We start from the raw sequence: 15,232 nt of genomic DNA, 5'->3' as shown, positions 1-15,232 counted from the left end.
ATACATTCTATATGAAAATATGGTGTAAGGCAACATTAAAGCTTATTAAATTCTACACAAAAAAGTCCTAGATATCTTTGCGGAAAAAATACATCTTGTTATAAAAAATAATAGCTGAATCCAGATTTAGCGCTTTATACCCTTTCAGGGGATATTCTCTTAATATGAAACTTGGAGGAATATGAATTCCACTTTTGTCTATACATTTGTACACGTTCTACCCCAATATCAACATTTTACTCGACTGCGACTTAAACAGGAAGTAGGGTTATGGGTTTAAATACTGAAATTCAGTACATCCTGTAGCTGAGGATACTGGACGGATTTTTTAAAATGACATATCGGTAGATTCCTCTTGGCATTCACAACCTGATTACACTTGTTTTATTAAAGAAAAATCCATACAGCCGCCCTGAGAGGACGCCGAATATTAAATCATATTTTCACTTTTAGCGCCTAAACTATTGAGTGGATTTCAACAAAATAGACATCAGTAGATCCATAATTGGTACACGAGTGCTATGCAATACAAATTTACTAAAATAAATGGAGGAAAAATGTTTAGGACTTAAAAATGTGACTGCAAAAACCGATTTTAGGTCTTAAATGGGGTTCAAACAATAGTGACAGTAATGAAATTTGACACCTACAATTTCAGGGATCCCTGTTTGCGTATTATAAAATTGGAGCTTCGGGGACCACGGGGATCAAACGCCATCTTTTTTTGGTTTTTCTGTTTTTCTCGGAATATCTGGATTTAATGTGAACACTGTGTATGGCGAAATGAAGCTTATTAAATTCCACACTAAAAAGTTATACGAAACCATGTCCCAAAACGAAGCCTTTTTCTAGAAATAGGGCTTACAAGTTAGAAGGGAAGCTTACAAGTTTCCACACGTTTGTTTTTTCGTGGTTGAGTAGATAATGTTTTTGTGTTTCAAAAATTGGTAAAAAAATTATACAAGTATTTTTTTCCGACCCGTCATAAAATAACATTTTAGTAGGAGATGATTAAGTATAACCTTTTGACTTCTGAGCCTTATTTCTAGAAGAAAGCTCCGTTTCAGGGACATGGTGTTTTATACCTTTTTTGTGTAGAACTTAATAAGCTTTTGTTTCGCCATACACAGTATTCACTTAAACCCAGATATTCCGAGAAAAACAGGAAAACCAAAAAAGACTTATACTTTTCAAGATGGCGTTTGATCCCCGTGGTCCCCGAAGTTCCAATTTTATGATACGCAAACAGGGATCCCTGAAATTGTAGGTGTCAAATTTTATTACTGTGACTATTGTTTAAACCCCCCTATTTAAGACCTAAAATCTGTTTTTGCAGTCACATTTTTAAGTCCTAAACATTTTTCCTCTATTTATTTTAGTCAATTTGTATTGCATAGTACTCGTGTACCAATTATGGATCTACTGATGTCTATTTTATTGAAATCCACTCAATAGTTTAGGGGCTAGAAGTAAAAATATGATTTAATATTCGGCATCCTCTCAGGGCGGCTGTATTGATTTTTCTTTAAAAAAACAAGTGTAAACAGGTTGTGAAGGCCAAGAGGAATCTACCGATATGTAATTTTAAAAAATCCGTCCAGTATCCTGAGCTACAGGGTGTACTGATGTTCAGTATTTAAACCCATAACCCTACTTTCTGTTTAAGTCGCAGTCGAGTAAATTGTTGATATTGGGGTAGAACGTGTACACAAATGTATAGACAAAAGTGGAATTCATATTCCTCCAAGTTTCATATTAAGAGAATATCCCCTGAAACCATAAGCGCTAAATCTGGATTCAGCTATTATTTGCTATAACAAGATGTATTTTTTCCGCAAAGATATCTAGGACTTTTTTGTGTAGAATTTAATAAGCTTTAATGTTGCCTTACACCATATTTTCATAGAGAACGTATATTTAGAGTAAAACGCAAATTTCTCCAGGATGGTACACATTTTCCAAGATGGCTGCGATTCCTCGAGGTCCCCAAATGTCAAATAGTGTGGACATGAAAAAGAGACCTTTAATTAACATACATACCAAATTTCATATCTTTGGAAGGATTTCGAGGTTAGACTTAATTCGATTGTGCTATTAGGTATTGGAGTTACCACAGAGACACTTTTAAATTGTTTAAGCATAAAAAATAAAAATAAAATGCACATTTTGATAAAAAATAACTGTAAAACAAACGACTGTGAACTAACCAGTCAAACCAGCCTCTATTTATGAAACGTCAAATCATTCGTTACTGTAAAAGAGTAAGAGAAATTTGAGAAATAATCTTTAATAATGTGTAAAATGATTATTATTTTTTGTTTGGGTACTTAGTATAAATAAACTTATAAAGTATGAACGTAGGCATAGTTTTTTTGTAAAGTAAGAAGCGTGGTTAACTTGTCGTGCACACTATTGTACGCGAACAGCGCGGCGGCGGCGGCGGCGGCGGTCTGTGTTTGTGTGGCCCTTTACTGTAAACTACAAACAAAAAGCTCCCACTGAACCGCTTCACTCGTACAATGTGAACCGGTCGACAAGGAAAATATTCCTTAGAAAGAGTTAATTGCTTTATTGTTTTGTTTGTATCACTTATATGGTTGCTTGAAAATTCGATTTATTTTATTGACTGAGGTGACATTTTCATTTTTTATTAGGAACGGTTAGGTTAGCGGAAGCCAGTCAAGCAGAGCTCAAAAATTAGCCCAACCTATATAGTTAGTGCTGCGAGCGACTCAACTGTACAGCGCGCAGTTTGACAACGCCAAATATTGTACATAATGCTGCGCAACAAGTTTGGCATATAGAATTTTATTTTAACCAATAAACACTTTAATTTCACCATATTTTTTGAGTAGCTGGAAATTGGGTAATACCCATTAAAAGCTGCGGGCGTGGTCAGTATACAGGGTGGAAATAGATTTTGGGTCAGTGAGGGCAGCTACCAGATCCCGTGTTGCTAGGCGAAAATGGTCTTAGGAGACCTTTCTTCGATTTCAAATTAATGAATATTGGCGTTTACAGATTTTGGAAAAAACATACGGGTTGCGAGGAAATGGTCATTTTTGACAAACTTTTTTTTGATGCCAATCGATCCCATTCCTGTCCAGGATCAAAAGCTTGTATGGAACCAAAAAGAAATTTCCGGCTAGAAAACCCATAAATCGAGAAAAACTTTCCCCATACAATTTGTATGAAAATGAAAACGGTTTGTTTACATGTATTTTTTATGTCAAACGATTTCATTTCTATCCAGTATCAATAGTTCCCTTGGGGTCAACTTTCGGTAATGTACAAAAAAGCCAGAAATTAAAGAAAACTGTTGTCATACATTTACTATGGAGTTATTTCTACTCAGAATCACGAGTACTATCGATTTAAAAATAAACAAAATGTCGCCATAAAAATTTCGGTTTTGGAACGCATTTTCACATACATTTTGTATGGACCGTTACAAAACTGACACCCAAAATTTGTATGAAACACTGGGGACACTGTTTTTCTTTGTCTCATTCAATAGTACTCATGATTCTGAGTCTAAATAACCCAAAAGTTGTTATACGTTTTTCGCGGCATAAGAACCGTATCTTTTTTGCGGAAATTTGGGGCATAAACGGTTGTATCTTTTGATTGCGTTAGCGTAGAAGTTTGATTTTTTCACAGCTTCAAGAAGCTGTAGACCAGAGTTTATGGTTTTAATTTCAACTCGATACCTCCATCAAAGATAGATATAACTCCGTAATAGATGGATACAGTCTAAGGAAAAAACGTGCCTCGAAAATCACGAAAATTTGACTCTCGATCAGATGGCGCCACTAGTTTTGGCCTACACTCGTATAGAGGGCGTTGACTGTTTCGTTTGTTATTTATAATTTTAACGCATACCAGTGAAAGAACATGGGTCAAAATTATATAAAAATAATTAATGCAAATAAAAAAATAGTTTATCCATATTTAAATACATTTTAACGTATTTTTTTAATCTTCATTTTTAGTTTTAAAGTCTGTCGATAGATGGCAGTGAATTTACAGTGGTTACAAAATTTACTATGACAGTACCGCTCTATCTTATTATATCCTCATTGCCTCCATGTATTAAAAATTAAAGATATCTAAAATATTGATACGGTTTTAACACACCCTGGCACTGACTGAAATAACCGACTTGATATCACATTACATCTCAAAACTTTTTTGTAGTAGAAGAATTGCGTTGCGAGACTTGCATCTTTTTACATGTAATGTTTTTGGAGGGATGATCTATGTCACTACCACAATTCTAAAGAATTTAACGACACCTCTTATAGGGCATTTCACGTCAAGCGGGCAGCAAAAAAAATGTCAGGTTCTGGATTTTGTTCATAGTTGGATTAATTGGACCTATATGTGAACTAAAAAATTTGGCATCATTACTTTTTTAATATATTGCTTCGTTAAAAATTTATACGCATTTAAAAAAACTACAAAATTTGAGGAACGGATTAAAAAAAAAATATTATTGCAATTCTGGACACTGGAGGCTTTGGTCATACTTTCCTTCGTATATGACATTTATTTCAGTTTATAGTTTAAATAGTAGTAGTGTCTACTTAAAAAACACAAATTAAAATATTTTCATAGAAAATAATTTAATTTGTTCTTAGAGCTTTCACTTTGCCATACACGATAATTATATAAAATCCAGTTACAGATAAAAAACGAAAAACACAAATGAAGTATATTTTTTCATATTCCGTCTTATCCCCGTGGTCCCCGAAGCTCAAATTTTAACACATGCAAACAGGGATCCCTGAAATTGTAGGTGTCAAATTTGATTACCGTCACTATTTTCAAACCCCATTTAAGACCTAAAATCTGTTTTTGCAGTCACATTTTTAAATCCTAAATATTTTTCCTCCATTTATTTTAGTAAATTTGTATTGCATAGCACTCGTGTAGCAAGTATGGATCTACTGATGTCTATTTTATTGAAATCCGTTCAATAGTTTAGGTGCTAGTTGCTAGAAGAAAAAAATATGATTTAATTTTCGGCGTCCTCTCAAGGCGGCTGTATTGATTTTTTTCTGTAATAAAACAAGTGTAAAGTTTGAAGGGCAAGAGGAATCTACCGATACACCATTAAAAAAAAACCGGCCAATTGCGAGTCTGAAACGCGCACGAAGGGTTCCGTGCCATTACGCATAAAACGGCAAAAAATCACGTTTTTTGTATGGGAGCCCCACTTAAATATTTATTTTATTCTGTTTTTAGTATTTGTTGTTATAGCGGAAACAGAAATACATAATCTGTGAAAATCTAAACTGTATAGCTATCACGGTTCATGAGATACAGCCTGGTGACAGACGGACAGACAGCGGAGTCTTAGTAATAGGGTCCCGTTTTTACCCTTTGGGTACGGAACCCTAAAAAACCGACCAGTATCCTAAGGCCTAAGCTGTAGGGTGTACTGAATCATCAGCACTTAAACTCATAATCCTACTTTCTCGTAAGGTCGCAGTCGAGTAAAATGTCGATATTGGGGTAGGACGTGTACAAATATATAGACAAAAGTGGAATTCAAATTCCTCCAAGTTTTCCTATTAAGAGAATATCCCCTGAGTGGATATAAGCGCTAAATCTGGGTAAGGCCACCAAAAATTGTAAATGGAACTCTCGAACAGTAACACAGTAACGTTCGTGACAAGTGGTAACGCTCAAGACATTATAAAGCTATGTTTACATTATTTTTATGGGATCACTTCGGTCTTGCAAATCAGTTAATTGCGTTTTTCTCAGAGACCGTTTGACATAGATACCTAAAATTTGAAACAGTTATAGCAATTACCACCACTAATATTGTAAATAAGTCAAACCCGCTTATTTCTTATTTTACGGGGTTGAGAGGGGTAACCTGTTTTTTATTTTATTTGTAATAATCGAGTGGGGTACCATTAGAAAGCTTGCAAAAAATTGAGTCGATGGACTGATTTTGAATTCATTTTAGACTGCAGTAGTTCCGATAAAAAATGCATTTAAAGTTGCAAGTTTTCATACAAAAAGATTCTCCTCTGTCCTGTGGATTTTCGCAAAAGCTATAACTAACAGGCAGCTAACCAGGCAGCCGAGTATGGAGACGGCGGGAAAATTATCAGGTTAACCTTATCTTTATTAGTTTTTTTAACTGCAGCCTGATCTTTGGTTACTAGCTTGGATCAGCTTCTTAGACTGGTAATTTCATATTAGGAAGTCGTTTTAGCGAGAAAGATCTTTACGAGTACTTGAAACTTTGGCATTGAAATTAATGACTTATATGTGGGACACAAAGTTTAATTCAACTTGCTTATTTTTGTGGGTTATTTTATTTTTTGTAATAGTCTACTAAACGCATGAGACAAAAAAACGGCCAAGTGCGAGTCGGACTCGCGCACCTAGGGTTCCGTACTTTTTAGTGTTTGTTGTTATAGCGGCAACAGAAATACATCATCTGTGAAAATTTCAACTGCCTAGTTATCACGGTCCATGAGATACAGCCTGGTGACAGACAGACGGGCAGCGGAGGCTTAGTAATAGGGTCCCGTTTTTACCCTTTGGGTACGGAACCCTAAAAAGATCTACAAAATACAACCTTGTTATAATGCAAATAAGATTAAATTTCGAACGGGCTTTCCAACCCATTGGTTGGAAAGCCCGTTCGAAATTTAAGTATAGTCCATTGACTATCTCAATGTACTCAGTAAGAAAAATATTTATTGTTGGAGTAAACTTTAAATTTTTAAATTAAGAATTCCGTTCTTTACTGTCGTTTTGTTTTTTTTACACAATAAAGCACATAGAGTTAGTAAGACGTATAGATATAACAAAGTCATTTAATATTTATTAGAGAGTATCTAATTCCTCGAAACAATATACACAATATCCCTTTGCATTAAGTACGATGACATTTGTGTATAATTGTATACAGTATGTATATTTTTAAAGGGATCGGTGAGAGCAGCAACCAGATCCCGTTCGAACGAGAAAATAATCTTGGAAAACTATAGTATATGACAATTACAAAAAAATCTTCTAGTTTTTGGAAACAGGTAAAGTTGACGAAATTGAGCCGATGTTGTTTAAACTTTTTTGAGAGATCTGCTCACTTTATCGGCCCGATTCGAACTTTAAGAATACGTTAAATATTACAATTATATTACGATACGTTTTTGTTTTAACAAACGTCACTTTTGACACTGACATCCATATCGTATCTAGTCGTAATATTTGACGTATCTTAAAGTTCGAATCGGGCAGTATATTTTGTCAACCTTAGAGCCAGCGACAAAAATATCAGTTAAGATTAGGTACTCGTGAATCCAAGTTCTACTAAAATATTTTTTTCTTTTAAAAACAATAATGGAAAAGATTTTCTTTTTTAAATTCTTTAAAAAACACGATAATATTATATATTTTTCCTCGTCCTAAATTTAAGACGTGCAGAAAATATAAATAATTTACTCATAACTTATACTTTTTTGACAGCTTAAGTAGAGTAATAACATTAATGCGGTTTATATTGTTATAAAGCCTGACCAGGAATATATGATCATTGTCAAGAGAGCGCTATTATTCTCATTTATATGGCAACAGTTCAGTATAGTCTGAATAATGTGGATTGGCAACTCGTTTGACTTACATACTTTTATTTTTTGCCGTATAAGATTCATGTATTTTCTTACGTATACATAGGTCAAAATCGTCTAATTGCGTCTTCTTTTTTATTTTTGGTATGATTTTCTTTGGCAGCATAAAACCTTCTCTCGCAATCCGCGTAATCGATGCCTCCGATTTACCTAGAAATTTGTCGTAACATACCAGATGGTGTGACTACTATTAGCCAATAGCCACACCATCAGCTCAGCTCAGCTCCATAGCTGTTTTTTTATTATTTCGTCTATTATGTTACTCCATTCAAGGGAAGAGGCCCACATCCAAGATTGGATCACCAAAAGGCCACCATGATGATGATGATGATGGTCATATAACACATAGGTTCTGCTACATTGTCAATTAACAAGATTAATCGTCTCCAAAACATAGTCAATATTTTTCAAACTCATTTTTAGGGTTCCGTACCCAAAGGGTAAAAACGGGACCCTATCTAAGACTCCGCTGTCCGTCTGTCCGTCCGTCTGTCTGTCTGTCACCAGGCTGTCTCGTGATCTGTGATAGCTAGACAGCTGAAATTTTCACAGATGATATATTTCGGTTGCCGCTATAACAACAAATACTAAAAACAGAATAAAATAGAGATTTAAGTGGGGAACCCATACAACAAACGTCAACTTCGGTCAAAAATCTTGACCGAAGTTAAGCAACGTCGGGCGGGGTCAGTACTTGGATGGGTGACCGTTTTTATAGTTAATGGTACGGAACCCTTCGTGTGTGAGTCCGACTCGCACTTGACCGGTTTTTTGTTACTGCAGTAACATAAAACTACAGTAACATAATATTACATAACACTACAATAACTAAGTCGTATTAACCAGACTATAATGACACTGATTTGTTTACCTGTCAGCTTTGATGTTAATTTGGGAATGTTTCGAACCGAAATAGTTTAATTTCCCGAACTGTTCTTTTCCAGCAGTTTATTATTTACATTATTAACAATGTTCCGCTCCTGACTATGTATAGTTTTTGGCATATTTGTCATTAATTATTTAATATTCAACACTTAAGCATTCTTCAAGTAAACCGCCACAATGAATGACATTGACATCTGTGACAATCTATCATTAAAATTATTGCCAGTGTAAGAAATTAGTTCCAATGAAACTCCGCAACATGGCGCATGATCATATATTCCTGGTCAGGCTTTAAAACCATTATAAAAATTCGTACTGAATTCAGTATCAAGTGAACGTAGTTTAACGAAAAGGATTCATCCATAAAATATGACGTTTAAATTAATTGATTTTCTGTTTGAAAGAAAGATTTTTTTTTAACAAATTGTGGATTAGATCCTTTTCCCTAAACTACGTCCAATTATTGATAGAGTCCGAGTGTCACTATGTCATCATTAATGTCAAATTTCTATGAAAATATTCACTCTTACACTACTTACTTACACCTTCTCACTTTGTTAGCTTAGACGAATTCTACATTTTTAGCAGTTCTAAATAATATTAAAGTCTATATGTATATATATATATATATGGCATGAAACTAAAAACAAAATCAAATCAAAATAATTAGTTCTAAATTTAATTCAAATTGAAGCAGTATAGAATACCGATCTATAATGGTGAACCATAAAATAACGTTAGATAATTTTCACAAAAGCATTTTTTCTGAGTAGCAAATTTTCAATTCGCGGTTTTTACGATTGCAAATTTATTTATTCGTCTTTTTTCATGTAGCGATTTTTCATGAAGCGATGTTCACGTTTATTTTTTTTTGCTTATTTTACCAGTAGATTATTTTATTATTCAGATACAGATACAGATCTTTTATTGGTAAAAATAAAATACATTTTACAAGTCAATCAAATTCTTAAGAATAAAATTAATATTCACAATAATAAGTTGATAATTTGGAAGAAGTTACGATATGGGATCAATGATCATTTCGCATAGACAGCATGAATTCGTCGATCGAATAGTAAGCCTTCTCTACAAGTAACGATTTCAGCTTATTGTTAAATATTGTGTCACTTTTCGATTCTTTTATATCGATCGGTACTGAGTTATAAAGCTTTGGTCCCATAATATTTAGAGACTTTCGTGACTTCGCGAGTCTGCATTTAGGAGCGAGTAGAATAGGCAACCTGCGGGCTGGGCCACTGAGGGTAGATCCACTGGATTTATACAAGTGTATATTTGTTCTGACATACATACATGCGGTCAGTATATATACACACGGTAGCGTTAATATTTTGTGTTTTTTGAACAGAGATTGTGCAGGATGGTCAACGGGTTTGCCATCAATAATACGAAGGGCGCGTTTCTGCATTCTAAGCAGTATATCGCGATCAGCAGCTGTACCCCAAAGATCGACACCTTGAGAAAGTATTGCGTGGTAATATCCATAGTAGGCGGTCTTTAAGTTCTCGATAGATAAAATTCGCAACTATTATCAGTATAATATAGTGCGGTTTGTTTGATATTGTACTCGAAATAAGTATTCTAACAAATCGTTACCCCTTAGTGCCCACGTTATTACATATTAATAGGTAGGTAGGTTAGGTACGCTAGCACAGATTAATAAATAGTTACTACGTAACAGATACATCATTCCGATACAAAAGCGAAAATACCTACGCTATAATAGCCTACAAAATTTTAATAATAATACCTGCTGCTCAGGACGAGAAGATATGTACCATAAGTACGCGCACAAAGAGTCGAGACTGCCTTGCTCGCCGTGCGAGCCACGTGCCAACGCGTCATCGTAAATCGTAAGAATGCGCTAGGGTTGTACTGTTACTTATGTTATTATTGTAATAAAACGAATGATGCGAATCAACCATATTTTATATTAGTCAATCAAATATTTAAAAACAACACTTATAATACCTGACTCAAAAAACTCCTTAATTTACGATTTATCTACTTATGTTCAAAGAAATAAATAGTGAAAAATTCATAAAGATAGATTTAAAATACTACTCATCTTTCTTCGTCTCTCGGAAATGAAAAAACCGGCCAAGTGCGAGTCGGACTCGCCCACCGAGGGTTCCGTACTTTTTAGTATTTGTTGTTATAGCGGCAACAGAAATACATCATCTGTGAAAATTTCAACTGTCTAGCTATCACGGTTCATGAGATACAGCCTGGTGACAGACGGACAGCGGAGTCTTAGTAATAGGGTCCCGTTTTTACCCTTTGGGTACGGAACCCTAAAAAAACGACAAATTTTCTTTTGTTTTTTGACTTTTACACCCATCTACTGCACAATAATTACGTGGTTTCGGCATTTCGAAGCGTAAGCGCGGGAAACGTGCGGTGCGTGCGCTCAGGCGGGCGTTCGGCGGCCCTCTGTCGATTATATCGTCGACGATACGCCGAGCGGTAGGCATATAGCACGTGGCCTTGAGCGAGTGAAGGAGGCCTGACGCTAGGTATCTTCAGATGTGGAAGGGCAGACCGCCTAGAAATGCTATAAGGCGTGGGTTGCCTAATGCTGCTATAAATATATGCGACTGATAAAATAATCTACTGGTAAAATAAGCAAAAAATAAACGCGAACATTTTAAAACGTTTCATGAAAAATCACTACATGAAATAAGACGAATAAAGAAATTTGCGATCGTGAAAATTCGCTACTCAGAAAAAATGCGTTTGAGAAAATGATCTAACAAATCAACAAATACTTTTAGAGGACATGTAAAAAGTAGAAAATTACAATTTTGGGTGGCCTTACCCATCTAGAACTTTTTGGTGTATATTTTAATAAGCTTTAATGTTGCCTTACACCATATTTTCATAGAGAACGTAGATTTAGAGTAAAACGCGAATTTCTTCAGGATGGTACCTTCACATTTTCTACGATGGCTGCGATTCCTCGAGGTCCCCAAATGTAAAATGGTGTGGACATGAAAAAGGGGCCTTTAATTTATATACATACCAAATTTCAGGACTGTTCTAGAGATTTCAAAGTTAGTCCTAATCCGATTGTGCTAAAAACATCTATACTCGAATAAGTTTGAAAACAAATAAAATGATTTTATTAAGATTTGTGTTTTTTTTTTTCAAGTAGTCTCACTACTATATATAAATTAAAAACTGTAATAGATGTCATATATTAAAGAAAAAGTGACAAAGCCCTCCAGTGGTGAAGGTGAAGGCCGGATTCGAACCGGCGTCTTTAGCTATCGCGGCTAACGCCATGAACCCCTAGGCCAACTCGCCACGGCGGTACCCGTCCCAATTTCTCGACTATATGCCATCTTAGTAAGACTAGGCGTCGTTGACCAGCTCTAAGGGCAAGCAGTGCGCGCTTGCACCTCCTAAACGAATTCCTTACGGAATTACGTTATAGCGAGAGAGACTGGTGCTGCCATCTATGAACAAGTTTGGGAACAAATCAAATTATTTTATTAAATATTTTGATTTGTGTTTTTTCAAGTAGTCACACTACTATATATAAATTAAAAACTGTAATAGAGGTCATATATTACAGTTTTTATCATCTATACTGTTTATGGGTGTAAATAAAATAAAAAAACAGTGGCAGTAATTTAAAATTGACCTTTCACATTCATCAATACAGAATTTCGAAATCGCGTTGCTATAAGCTTCTAAAACTGTCCTCTATAATTATATGTTTTACCTTTTCGCTGTACATTAGACGATTAATATACCCGGACGGAATGCTGCTTCAATAATTTCAATATGTTTCCAAAGTATTTGATAAATGCCTATTTCATTCTGAATAGCACAATCTTCGCTATTGGAAGATATGTAATCGAATTTTGACAAGTTTTATCATTGTTTCCACATATCCCTCTCGGGGACGTTCTTATAAATTGGATGGAAGTTGGAATCACACTATGGTTACATTTATTTTCTTTGTTCCTAGTCCTGATTTAATAAATTGCATATTATTAAATATATGATAACATTATTAGTTATTTTACTGAAATGAATAGATTTTGAAGTCGATTGTTTGTTAAGAGCCCGGAAGCCCGGTATCGATTTTAGTCGCAAATATGTACAATGTATAGATTTAGTCGGTGAAATTGTACACCTTTTGTTACGTAATAGATATAACAAGTACTGGTTTCTATTAGCACGTCTTCTCTACTTGCCGTTTAATAGATTATTTTTTTGAAAACAGACTAACTAAATTAGTAATGATTTTTTTCTAATGGACGTTTTTAGGTAAACGCGCGTAAAGCAATGATTTTGTCGGGCTTATTAGAAATTACGTAAAGTTTGTACTGCTAAAAAGGTTAATTTTGTATTACACATTTTATATATTTTTTTATTTAGGTAAACAAACAGTCACTACAAGAGAAACTTAAATATAGTATTTTGAACACTATTTACAGTATGTGTGACCAACACCGTTCACCACTTATGAAATAACAATAATTTTGATTATTCGGAGCTTATATACGACTGGAGGTCTGCTGTGCCGGCTCCGGGAGACATTGACAAAAGAAAAGATAAATATTATTAATACATTATAAATTCATGAAGAAGATAAAAAATCATTAACTTTTACCAGTTAACAGAGCATGCAGTATTACGTTCTATAAAAAACCGGCCAAGTGCGAGTTGGACTCGCGCACCGAGGGTTCCGTACCCAAAGGGTAAAAACGGGACTCTATTACTAAGACTCCGCTGTCCGTCTGTCCGTCTGTTACCAGGCTGTATCTCATGAACCGTGATAGATAGACAGTTGAAATTTTCACACATGATGTATTTCCGTTGCCGCTATAACAACAAATACTAAAAACAAAATAATATAAATATTTAAATGGGGCTCCCATACAACAAACGTGATTTTTTTGCGGAAGTATGGAGGAGCCTGCGAAGAGGAGCGCGCTCACCGGCGTGGGTGCGGCAGCGGCCGGTCACGAACACGAACAGCCGGTGCGGGCGCGTCTCGCTGTCTACTACGGGTGGCCACTTTATAACTGAGCTTATTGTTAAGGGCAACACAATCATAGTGGTTGTTGCAGAGAACGTACAGTACCATAGCCTCGAGTAACATTCGCCTGGAACTTAAATCTAACTCATCATATTTTTTTAGTAACTGCTGGTAAGATAATCTATGTTTGTAGCATCAAAAGTGAGTATTTAAGATTTTTTTTTGGACTGTTTCGAGAGCCTGTGAGTATTTAGTATAGTAGGGGTTCCAAATTGCGACGGCGTGTTCTAAGTGTCAGCGAATTAGGGACTTAAATAATTGCAAATAAGTATTAGGTCGTCGAAATTCAGTACTAAACCGCATAACGAAACCGTACATCTTGAATGCTTTCCTTATTATAGTATTAAATTTATGTGTAAGTCAAGGTGCAGCTTTGAGTCAAGTGTGATCCTGTAGTCCACCTTTAATAGACTACATTTTTGTTATTATGACTTTGAAGTAGTGTAAATGAAAGAGACAAAATCAATTTTCTCCAGAAATTACTTCAATACAAGTGACAATTTCTCTAAAAATAGACTTAATTTCAACCTAATTTTAATACTAATAATTTTAATACTAATACTAATTTTAATCTACAATATTTGCTGAAACTGTTCTTATTTATACTGTCCGCGCTCGAATTCCGTGCACGGATGAGGAATGTTAGGAATGTTGGGCGTCACGACCGATGTTTGTGTGATTTTGTCGATATTACGTTATCGTTAATATGCAACTTGTATTGCCGCCTCGCGCATGTTAAATAGGTACATAATAATGAAAATAAAGATTAACTATTAAGTATGTTTTTGATAAAATATAAATAAATACACTACTAAATTCTATATAATTTGTATAATGAAGTGAAAATAAATGAAATATATTGATTTTAGTAACAAAACTTCCGTGAGACACAGACATATTAAACATATTAATAACGGGTCACTCACGTATTTTAAGTCGAAAAACGCTCGACATGTTTCACTCCGTATCGAGGAGCGTCATCAGGAGTTTGCGTTGACGGTGACGGACCGGCGCAGACTGCTGGCCGCAGCCCTCCGCGCTCGATGACTCGGCGCGGGCGCCGGTGGCGGCAGGGGGTGGCGAGAAACTAACCTCGTTTACGGCATTATTGTCAAATGATGGGTTGCACACAACACTCACTATACGTCATTCGCTAATAGTTCGCTGGAAAACTGTTTTGGGTACTACGTCGGTGGACAGTGTGGGCATCATTTTGTATAATTTACCACCATAATTTTTGATTATATTTTAAAAACTGCCCCTTCTCGTCATATATTACCGGTGACGCACGCTCGCGACCTCATTATTAAAAGGCAAGATAAGAAGACGTGCTAATAGAAACCAATACGTCTTATTTAGATATTACGCAACACGCGGTAACTTATTGGTAAGAGACTTGGGGCGGCGTTTACGTGATAGAGGAGAGGTGAGGCGATCCCCGTTCAGGCTCCTACTTAGTCCAACAAATATCGTTTGCCACCCAGCGCGGCAATGCCGCAAGTACATTTGGCACGTTTGTACAGGGTTGGGGGTCGGAATGGGGTTTATAGTATAGATAATGAAGGTAGTTAATTTCTAGTTAGTTTTAGTATTTTTGTTTAGTTTTATTTGTTTTAGATTT

The 15,232-nt window shown here is 35.4% G+C and overlaps 1 protein-coding gene and 1 long non-coding RNA gene across 7 annotated transcripts in view; both read left to right on the top strand.

The window, feature by feature from the left end:
- The window catches only part of LOC134754820 (maternal protein pumilio), a 528,457-nt gene that overhangs the window by 356,048 nt on the left and 157,177 nt on the right, over window positions 1-15,232 (top strand). The window lies entirely within an intron of this gene.
- The window catches only part of LOC134754973 (uncharacterized), a 164,309-nt gene that overhangs the window by 78,828 nt on the left and 70,249 nt on the right, over window positions 1-15,232 (top strand). The gene's annotated exons all lie outside the window — the stretch shown is intronic.

This window comes from Cydia strobilella, chromosome Z (genome assembly GCF_947568885.1).
Source record: "Cydia strobilella chromosome Z, ilCydStro3.1, whole genome shotgun sequence".
Lineage (NCBI taxonomy): Eukaryota > Metazoa > Arthropoda > Insecta > Lepidoptera > Tortricidae > Cydia > Cydia strobilella.
Note: the sequence above shows the minus strand (reverse complement) of the source record. Positions and strands in the feature narration are given on the sequence as shown.